This window comes from Carassius auratus, unplaced genomic scaffold (genome assembly GCF_003368295.1).
Source record: "Carassius auratus strain Wakin unplaced genomic scaffold, ASM336829v1 scaf_tig00216545, whole genome shotgun sequence".
NCBI lineage: Eukaryota > Metazoa > Chordata > Actinopteri > Cypriniformes > Cyprinidae > Carassius > Carassius auratus.
Window position 1 is genome coordinate 794,148 of NW_020528624.1, and position 11,019 is coordinate 805,166.

The following is an 11,019-nucleotide window of genomic DNA, read 5'->3' on the forward strand; positions in this document are numbered from 1 at the left end:
TACAAATAAAACTTTATTGAAACTATAAAAGTATAAATAATAAGAAAAAAAATGTAAAAGAGAAAAACTTTGCAACGCTAATTGGCAACTGTAAACATAATTCAGCTATGCTTAATATGCTTATTGACGAAGAATAAATTATTATGCTCATTAATAATAAGTAAATATGTATTGCACGTTGTATCTGAAATTATGACTTTTTGGGGGGGGGGTATTAATTATCTCTCGCTGTTTACAGTAGCCTGATGGTTGTGAGTGGAATCCGAACCTGGAATAGATTATTCTTCCTTTTTAAGCGTTTATTCACTAGATCCACTCCTGGTTTTCTATTAACCACTGGCAGTAGGCCTACATAAGCAGAAACTCACAATGCACTCCTTATTTTGTAGGCTACTATTCTTACATTTGCATCAGTACATCTATGTAATTTGTGAAGCTACATATTTTTCTTTGTGTCATCACACAAATTCATTGCATGGTGTTACATGCCAGTTAATTCAGCTGATGAAGAACAAAAATAATATTTTGATGCAATCCACAAATATGATTAGCCTATGCACTTTACACACCAATTTAAATTATTTAACCTTACACTCATGTGTACAATTCAGAATTCTCTCTTCCATCTCTGTATTCCTATTTAACATTTTCAAAAGCCTTCAGACTCCCCCGGAATGTAACACCATGGGTATTTCTGCAGATGCTTACTCTGAGAATAAGCATTGCATCAGAAGTCGTCTATAGCCATTCCTATAGGCACATTGGTGTCTGCAACTTATTTTAATTTCACTTGAGTGTCTCTGCTGCAGAAGATCCAACCAGGGTTGTACACAGAGGAAATGCTGCAGAGAAATTCCCACATGAGGAGAAATCCCTCCTCAACCACAGACCAGCTAAGCTTCTGCCAGACATTATTTCATATTTGACAGCCCACTCTCACATTGTGTTGATTCCTTATAGGTGAAAACAAAGATATATCAGGTTAAGTGTATCTAAAGCCCGGCATTCACTGTGTGATTTTCATCCGATTTTGAGCCGAATTCTGACTCATGCGACTCTTTTCTGGGTCGGGCCGATTTTCATCATTATCGTGCGTCGTTTGTAATGCAGTGTTCATGCAGGCGATTAATCTCTCCCGACCAGCAATCAGTTGGTCCTATTTATTTATTTTTTTTGGGACGTTTCAGCACACAGGATTGCGCATATCACCACAGCAGTGTGTTTATCCCTCTATGGTTTATCCCGGGAAAGCATGTTTATTCTGAAACAGCCACAAATATCCGGGTTCTGAAGGATCCTATGTGTTGATTCCCCACGTATAGACCCCTTAATCGCCTACGTCATTGTGACGTCACCGCTCTAGCTGGAGGCAAAACATAAAGAAGAACTCATAGCAGGCGTGCTAAAAGTTTGAGGTTTTGACTTAAAAACTTTGTCCTGTTGGTTTTATCTAGTACAAATCAGCAAGTTTCTGTTTTATAGGTGAAAAGTCCCCAACCTTCAGCACACTAGCTAGCTTAAATGTTAAACAAATGTCACTGGGTGACTAATCCGGGCGGAACTGTAGTGTGGGAAATATTTCCGCCCGGACCTATTTAAGTGAAACATAAGTTCTGTTTCGGTTGGCCCAAGGTGGGGAAATTATCCAAAATACATGTCAGGTGTGGGAAGAGGACGTGTTGGATACCGATTGGAGGATCGGGAAGGATGCAGTGATATAAAAGGGGCTGGTTTATGAACAGGAGGAGGTTTTTGTTCTGCTGTTGTTCCACGGGATACGGAAGTGGCTGGTGTGGCGTGGATGTTGCGATTTACGGGCTGCAACGGAGAATCCAAGGAAAATGGATATTGGAAGTGCGGAGGAAGTTAAGTGATCGACCTTTTGTATGTTGTGTTTACCTCTTATTGTGGATTGAGTTGAAGGAGCGATCCTACGTTTGGAAGGCCCCTGAGTGAAGGAGATCATTGAATTCGTGTTGGGAGAGGACAACACTGTACACTGGTGGGTGAAGACTTTACGAACATTTCTTGTATATTGTGGAGAGTGAATGACGGATGTGGAGGGAGACTAACCGCCTTTAAGAAAGGATTCCGACTGCATATCTCTCCGTAGCAGTGGAAAATCCCCCCCCCTCTTGTGTTGATCTGATAATCCTCAGTGCTTGTGTGTTTACTCAGTGTTGATAGTAGTGCCTTGCGTTGGAGATCGCTGGGAAAGACGGAGAGACTCCGGTGTACGATATATCTGCCTGCTGTGGTCTGCCCTCCTGCCTTTGTCCATCTGACCCGCCCTGTCAGGACTCTGAGCCCGAAACGGGAATACACCACCGATCTTCTTTCACTGAGTGTGTGGAGTGTGGTGAGTGCTGCTATATTGAAGTGTACACACGAGAAGAATTGTAGTGCCTTTGTGGTGTGTGGTGTTTGTCCGTGGTTGTGTCCCTGGTCGTAGGAAGAGGCCTGACGGAGAGGAGTAGTGTATTGGTGGCAACCACAGTCTTTACCTTAAGTAAGCTGGAGCTCGGACGTGTTGGAGGCGCCTCTGGAGGAGGTTGGATGTCGTTGCCCACGCAGCAATCCCTGTAAGCTTTTAAATCAAAGCCTTATCCTTTTTTTATCCATGTGACGTTGTGTCCTTGGCCCTGTCGGCAACCACCGGCCTTGTGCGTGTCGTCTGTGCTGTTTATTTGACGAGGGAAGCGAAGGACAACAGCCGATCCTCCCCCGTGTGCCCCCTTGTCAAGCTGGGCGGGAAGCCCAGTATTGTTTGCAGTTTCATCTGTAAGGCCCACCAGCCGTCAGTCATCGACTAAACCCGTATCTGCTTGGAATACAGACCTCTGGATATCTTCAGTGGTGAGTAGCACATTAACAAGCCCAGCCCTGTGAATACCCACCTGTGTATTGAACACTGTACTTACTTGAGAGCTAGAACCCCTGCACGCTAACAGCTTAGCCCTGTGAATACTCACCTGTGTATTGAACTCTGTACTTACTTGAGAGCTAGAACCCCTGCACGCTAACAGCTCAGCCCTGTGAATACCCACCTGTGTATGGAACACTGTACTTACATTGAGAGCTAGAACCCCTGCACGCTAACAGCTCAGCCCTGTGAATACTTACCTGTGTATCGAACACTGTACTTACCTGAGAGCTAGAACCCCTGCACGCTAACAGCCCAGCCCTGTGAATACCCACCTGTGTATCGAACACTGTATTTACCTGAGAGCTAGAACCCCTGTACGCTAACAGCCCAGCCCTGTGAATACTTACCTGTGTATTGAACGCTGTACATACCTGAGAGCTAGAATCTCTGCACATTAACAGCCCAGCCCTGTGAATACTTACCTGTGTATTGAACGCTGTACTTACCTGAGAGCTAGAACCTCTGCACATTAACAGCCCAGCCCTGTGAATATCCACCTGTGTATCGAACACTGTACTTCCCTGAGAGCTAGAACCTCTGCACGCCAACAGCCCAGCCCTGTGAATACTTACCTGTGTATTGAACGCTGTACTTACCTAAGAGCAAGAACCTCTTCACATTAACAAGCCCAGCCCTGTGAATACCCACCTGTGTATTGAACACTGTACTTACTTGAGAGCTAGAACCCCTGCACGCTAACAGCTTAGCCCTGTGAATACTCACCTGTGTATTGAACTCTGTATTTACCTGAGAGTTAGAACCCCTGCACGGTAACTGCCTAGCTCTTGCTTTAAACTTACCTGGAGTGGAGTCGGCGGGAAATTAAGGGCTGAAGTGGAGTGTGGTCGAGGAAGGGCTGAAGAGGAGTGTTCTTGAGACTGGAATCCGTATTTGTGGATAAAGAATAGTTCGAGTCATCATTAGTTTTAAAGTTTCCTTACCCCTTTCCCCAAACTTTTAAACAAATAAAATTGTTACATTTTAATCTTGGTTGTCCGTCCATTCATTGGGGTGTTGTGGGACCTCCTCGAGGTGGAAGTTAGAGGGTGGAGTGAGACCCGTTGAATTGGTGGTCCGCTCCGGCCTGTGACACAAACATACAGCGACAGATGTGTGTGCCATCCTTTGAATGGTCTCTTAATAATCTTAATAATCCACATTGCTTATCATAGTTAGCCCAGCGATAGGTTACATTAGACAATAAGCCTTGACAAAATTTCCCAAATCACCGGAAAAGTAATTCATATGTTGTCTAGGAAATATCCAAAACCTGGTTAAAATATTTTCAATAAGAACAATTTACAAAAGTAGCTGTCACGGTCCCGCAGAGTCAGTGACTGTACAGTACATATTCGGACAGTTCCAAACCTTCTTCTGCATCCATGTATAATGAATCCCTCCTAAAACGTCCACTGTCCTCATTTGTAAGTAGCTTTGGATAAAAGCGACTGCTAAATGAATAAATGTAAATGTAAATTTAAAACGTGTTAGCTTGCGCTTGTCAACATTGCGTCCACGCCTCTTTTTGCCTCCAGCTAAGCCCTGCCCACCCGGAGACGTTTCAATGTTTACAAACTTTTAAGGGGTCTATAGTCATAGACAGTAAAAGAAATGGACACAGCGACCCCATTGGAACTCAACTGAGACAAATGAAGCCCGTTTTTAACTATTTTTAGCACTTCCGTTTCTGACGCGCAGACTCAAACGAAGCTTGACGACGTCAGCAACCTGTCTGACAGATGTAAATCTTCTAAGTGGCTGTGCGTGCAAACTGCCATCGTTAATCTTGCAGAGACGGCGAGCTTGAGCGGGGAGTTCTTTGTGGTGAGTTAGCAGGAGTAAGTATTCTGATTAATTATTTTGTATAGTATTTTAAAATGTAACGCCAGTACGCCATATTAAGTTAATTGCCTGCGAGCTTCTCCTCCTATCTATACGGTAATGCGACAGAGAGTCGTGTGGTTATGACGCAATCGTTAGCCTATTTTTACAAAAACTGTTTCTACGGGGCCATAATGTAACATGGAAGGTAATGGAGCATTTTATACATTGTCGTGTATCTTTAGAAATAAATGATGGACAACTGGAGTCTTTAAACGCCTCATATGTATAGTTATTCACTGTCAAAGTGACGCCAAAATGAATGGGAGGTCAATGGGATGCTAACGCAAGTGAAGTTCTGCTACAAGATGGCGGCACCCGGCCGACTTCAACTTCCGGTCGACTTCCTTGCCGCCTGTCTATAGTGTGAGCGTCAAATAGCAACTCGACGATTGGACCGTACAGTGAGCACATAAAAATCGTGAGCTTTGGCTTTACATCGCATGCAATGTACTCATACAGTGTGAGTTGGTACCTTGCCAAAATCGCACAGAAATTGCACAGTGTATGACCGGCTTTAGAGAGTAACAGCGATGGAGAGAGATTTAGAGAGAAGCTGTTGATTGCTTTGTGTTCTAGAATGAGAGAAGGATCTTCTTCACTCACATCAGATCTCCACGGTGAGGACAGGGAGACCTTTCCTGATATGATGCTGATGAGAAGAAAGCATAAGCACCAGCATGGGGGGAAAAAAAAAGAAGAAAAAAAATAATTCACTCATGAATGCATCCACTAACGCAAAGATTCACAACAGTTGTGTGCCCACATTAATTTGTTCTTAAACCTGTTTTATTTAAACCTTGTCCTTATGTTCTTGTTCAAGCCCGCCGCAGACGCCATATGCCCCAGGAGCCTCTGAAACAGTTTCAGTGGAACCGCTCTTTTGCCCTCGAATTGTCTCAGGCACTTCAGCAGTGACTGCGCGCGCTCGTTTGTAAGCTGCGCGAACATCGCGACCGAGTCTATTTCCATACCGAGAAAAGAGATCCTCTGCACAGGGGAGAGTTTGCTCTTTTCCCAGTTGACCTGAAGACCCAGTCGGGCGAGGTGTTTGAGCACCACATCCCTGTGCTCGCACAACCGCTCTCGAGAGTGAGCTAAGATCAGCCAGTCTTCGAGGTACTTCAGGATACGGACACCTTGTTCCCTTAGAGGAGCCAGGGCTCCCTCCACAACCTTCGTAAAGATGCGGGGAGACAGGGCCAACCCTAATGGGAGAACCTTGTACTGATATCCCTGCCCCTGCAAACCAATCCATCGCAGGTCCTGGATTGGCCGTAACCCACCTGTCTTCTTGGGTACTATGAAGTAAGGGCTGTAAAAGCCGGACTTCATGTCGGCTGGAGGGACCGGCTCTATCGCGCCCTTTGCCAGCAGGGTCGCGACCTCCGCGCGCATGACAGGGGCATCTTTGCCCACCATCGTCGTGTGGAAACCCCGAAACCTGGGGGGACGCCGGGCAAACTGAATTGCGTAGCCGAGCCTGAGCGTCCGGATGAGCCAGCGGGAAGGCCTGGGGAGCTCTAGCCAGGCTCCCAGGGACCAAACCAGCGGGGTCAAGGGGACTACAGGCATACCCACAGTGGAGCAGCGTGGTGGAGCAGACAGCCCCTGCATGGGAGGCATAGCGTCCCTTAGTGGGGCAGAGTGCAGGCACTTGTCTGACTCCAAGTGGCAAAGAGGGCATGAGAAGGCGAAGCGCTGGCACTCCCGAGGGAGGCAACGCAGCCGAACCCTCATCTGCCGAGGACTCAAGCCTGCCTTGTGATGCGGCGATCGACATACGGTCCTCTTCGCGAGCCCCGAATGAGATGTCAGGAGCCTGAGAGGGTCCAGCAAACTCATCCGGGAACTCAACCGGCTGCGGCGTATGTGAGGGGGGTGTGGCCCAAGGAGGTTCGCTTGTTGGGGAAGCCCACACGGGAACCCTCAGATCACCCTGGCCACCAGCCGAAGTAGCCCTCTTATGAGAAGAGCTAGAACGGGGTGTGGCAGAGGGGACTCTATACCTTTTAAGGTAATCGAGTCTCGATCTCAACACCAAGATGGTCATGTCCCCGCAATGAGAACATGAGCCATCCACGAACGCAGTCTCAGCGTGCTGGAAGCCCAGACACGTGACACAGCGATTGTGACCGTCACGAGGAGCGATATATCGACCGCACCCAGAAAAAACTAAAAAAGTACACACACGCGGAGCAGTGGGCATCATTTATGCTGCGGCGCCCGGGGAGCAGATGGGGGTTCAGTGCCTTACTCAGGGGCACCTCAGTTGTGGTATTGCTGGCCTGAGACTCAAACCCATAACCTTAGGGTTAGGAATCAAACTCTCCAACCATTAGGCCATAACTTCCCCAATTTGTATTGTTCAAAGAGTTGTTTGAATTATTAAAAAAAAAAAATAATTATAATCATTATCAAGACTGAATATGCATGATAGAATAGTTTTCCTTTCAGTCACACATTGGACATTTAATTGCTGACACATGCAATATGTAGTGAAATTATACTCCATTATACAGACCTAAAATTGTGTCAGAGATGCAATCTGACAAAATTCACCACAGGAGCTGTCGCAGCTCAATTTTATGTTGCTGCAACTTCTGCCTCTCTGCCTGCCAAAAGCTAACATACTCCCATTTATCAGGACAGGGGATTTCAGGGGACGTCTAAAAGAGTTGAGAGCCTTATTTGCTGAAGTGACAGCATGCATTTGGCCTGCCGTCTGCCTTTGTGTTTGCTGTCTGAGGCCAGCTCTGACAGATGGGGTGCAGCGGCACATATGGAAATGCCCCTGCTAAACTTCTCTCAGACAAGCAGGAGTCTGGCAAAGCTTTTGGCTAAATGATCATTCATCAAAACGGACTTTGAATTAAATTAAGTGGTGATCTATCAACAGTTTTGATGACCTCACATATTTCAGTGGCAATTAAAAGGTGTGGGATTCGTGGAGAGATAAAAAAAAAAAGTACTGTCCTGGATGGTAATACCACGGTACTGAATGATTACCATATTCACACATCATGGAATTTACAGAGTACTGTAAGGTATTCTATATAAGATAGCATCACCTTTAAAGTATGTCTAAAAACTGTGGTATTAACAAAAACAGAGCAAGAAAATAAGTTTTTTTCCCCTGAAAAGTTGTATCTCTTGTTTTCAGGATTAGTTTAGTTTGGGTTTATGTTTGTCAGTTTTGCTGTTATACTATTCCGCTTTATATTTCTGTGAATGCTGTAACTGCTGTAACATACATATATGAAATGGCATGAAATCATTGCTGAGCAATTAAATCATTAATTTATTTTGCTTATTGCCCAAACCAATTGTATTTTAGCCATTGTTCCATGACACCTTTCTTTTCCTGCATTTGTCTTGGGGACTTCTCACCAGTTTAATTGTGTTTCAAAGCATTTCAAAGCCAAAGGTGAGACATTTCACTTTAAAGTGGATTCCAGTGGTTTTCTTGTACCGCATGTTCCGGTTGACTGCTACATAATTGCGAGTTATTTTGCTGTTATGAAGGTATATATTCTAGGAACATCCCAGTGGCAACCAAGAAATTAGCTGTGAACATTGTGATGAAAGATATTATAGTATCACAGATGTAACATGAAATAACGATTTTCAATTAAGAGACATTTGCAGCAACATTTGCTCTGCAGGGAAACAAAGATACACTTATGTTAACACAACCACAAATTAATAAACTCTTATGTCATAACTGTTTTTGTGTAGTTGAACATGCTGTTTATTTTTTTGCTATATAACAATCAAAACTACGGAAGTTCTAAGCGGCCATGCATTGTAATATTTTTTCTTCTTGTTTTCTCGTTATAACGACTTCATTTTCTCGTTTTCTCGACATAACGAAGTTCGTTTTCTCGTTATAACGACTTAATTTTCTCATTTTGTCGACATAATGAAGTTCGTTTTCTCGACATAACGAAGTTCGTTTTCTCGTTATAACGACTTAATTTTCTCTAAGAAGTTACAAAACTGCGCCAGCAGGTAGCACTATATACCTGAAAATAACTGATGGGGCGTTGTACACTATCCACTTTACTGTACGCGGACCTTCCTTATGATCGCTATAATTTGTGCAGTCTTCATTACTGACATTGAATTAATTCATAAATGTTAAATGCTTGAATCAATATGAATATTTTGTGTATTAAGTTCCTGCTAGATGCATGAGTTTCACCAACGTGTTCTGTGTCATAAAATAACTGCTTATCAAAACCAAGGTTGACATCACTGTATTCTGTTTATCTACAGTAGGACTGGATTTAACGATGCAGGCTGATGTGCTTCTTTTCCTTATTACTAATCTTTATTGTTAACCATATTGATGAGAAATGTGATGTATATGTAAAATCCATAGGCTAATTTAATTCAGTTTTGTTCTGTAATGTTGTAATGGTTTTTTTCTACACACACACACATACACTATACATACACATGAACGCTCTTTTCAAACAGAAGCTTGTAACACACATGATATCTGCCACATCATATAATGACTACTACAAATTACAAATTATATATAATTTTATTTCAAATAAAGGGAAAATGAAAAGTGAGTTTAATCCAAGCAGCTCTAATTTCACGGTGTTGCCATTTAAACATGTTAATTACAAAAACAAAACGTTCGTTGTACTGTCTCTGGAAAAATCAACAGTGATTGATCAGCGTTTATTTATATACAGTATTGTAGACCTTATTACCTAAGCGAAGCTAAATTTGCTGAAATATAGGCTAAAGTAAGAGCGCCTGCATGGTTGTCCATCAGATGCCTGTCAAAGTTGAGTTCATTACTATAGCAACAGTAAAACTGTCATGTCATTATAACGAGAAAACAAACTTTCGTTATGTCGAGATAACGAGAAAAATAAGTCGTTATAACGAGAAAACGAAATTTGTTATGTCAAGATAACGAGAAAAATAAGTCGTTATAACGAGAAAATGACTTTCGTTATGTCGAGATAACGAGAAAATTAAGTCGTTATAACGAGAAAACAAAAAGGAAAAAAAATTATAATGCATGGCCGCTTAGAACTTCGGTACAAAACACTTTTTTTTACAATAACAGGTGAATTAAGAAATAAATATTTATTGATTTGTTCATTTATTTAAAGTATTGACATACTGTATATAATGTTACAAAAGATTTCTATTTAAATAAACATTGTTTCTTTTGAACTTTCTATTCATCAAAGCATCCTGAAAAGCATGTATCAAACTTTTTTGTTTTTTATTGATGCCATGTCCAAAGTTGAGGTTACAGCAATTCAGTTCAGTAAATTTGTTTGAAAACACTTTTTATTTCTATTTAGTGCCACTAGGGTGCAAAAATTATACATTTTTAAACCATTTATGTTACAATTACTGAAAGTGGTGAATACATTTACTCCTGAAGGGACACAATTCTGGATAGTTTATGCTAAATTCACACCTTTCCATAATTACGGGATTATGATCTGTTCACAGACTTCAAAAACATTAAAAGAAACACTAGATCTCAAATGTAAAGCTTTTCTGCATTACCCACTCACTTCATCAGTTTTTAAGAGGCATTAATCGGCTAATTACTTGGGTCTTAATTATGCTAACAGCACCATGTCATGGGCTCCTGTCTCCAATTTCCTTTAATAGCCAGTCACTTAATACAGTGCCTCATAGCTGACTTTGAAAGCACTTAAATGCCCCGTTGTAAGGATGCATTAGAGAGGATTACATTTCAATCACAGAGAAGACATGCTAAGTTATTCATCAGTGTTGCAGAGAATCGCACTGTGTAAAGTAGGCTGCAATTGTTTCAAAGTGCCGTGACTGATTCCAAAAAGGTTCATTCAGCTGAGGTCAATTACATAAAGACTGAATCATTGTTTGGAGGCAGACCTTTATATGGTGGCTGGGTTCTAATATGCATGAGTAAATATTTATGATGATGATTAGATGTTTTCATTTACATGATTGCAGCCAGTGCCTGCATCTCATATGGGGCAGATATAACACAAATGTGTTACTGAGTTACACTCAAAGATTAGTATTTAGATTAATTGTATGCAGCTGTGATATAGAATGTTTAGAACAAAAAAAAAAAAAAGATTAAATGTCTCCAAATATATATATATATATATATATATATATATATATATATATATATATATATATATATATATATATTTATTTATTTCATAAGCATGATT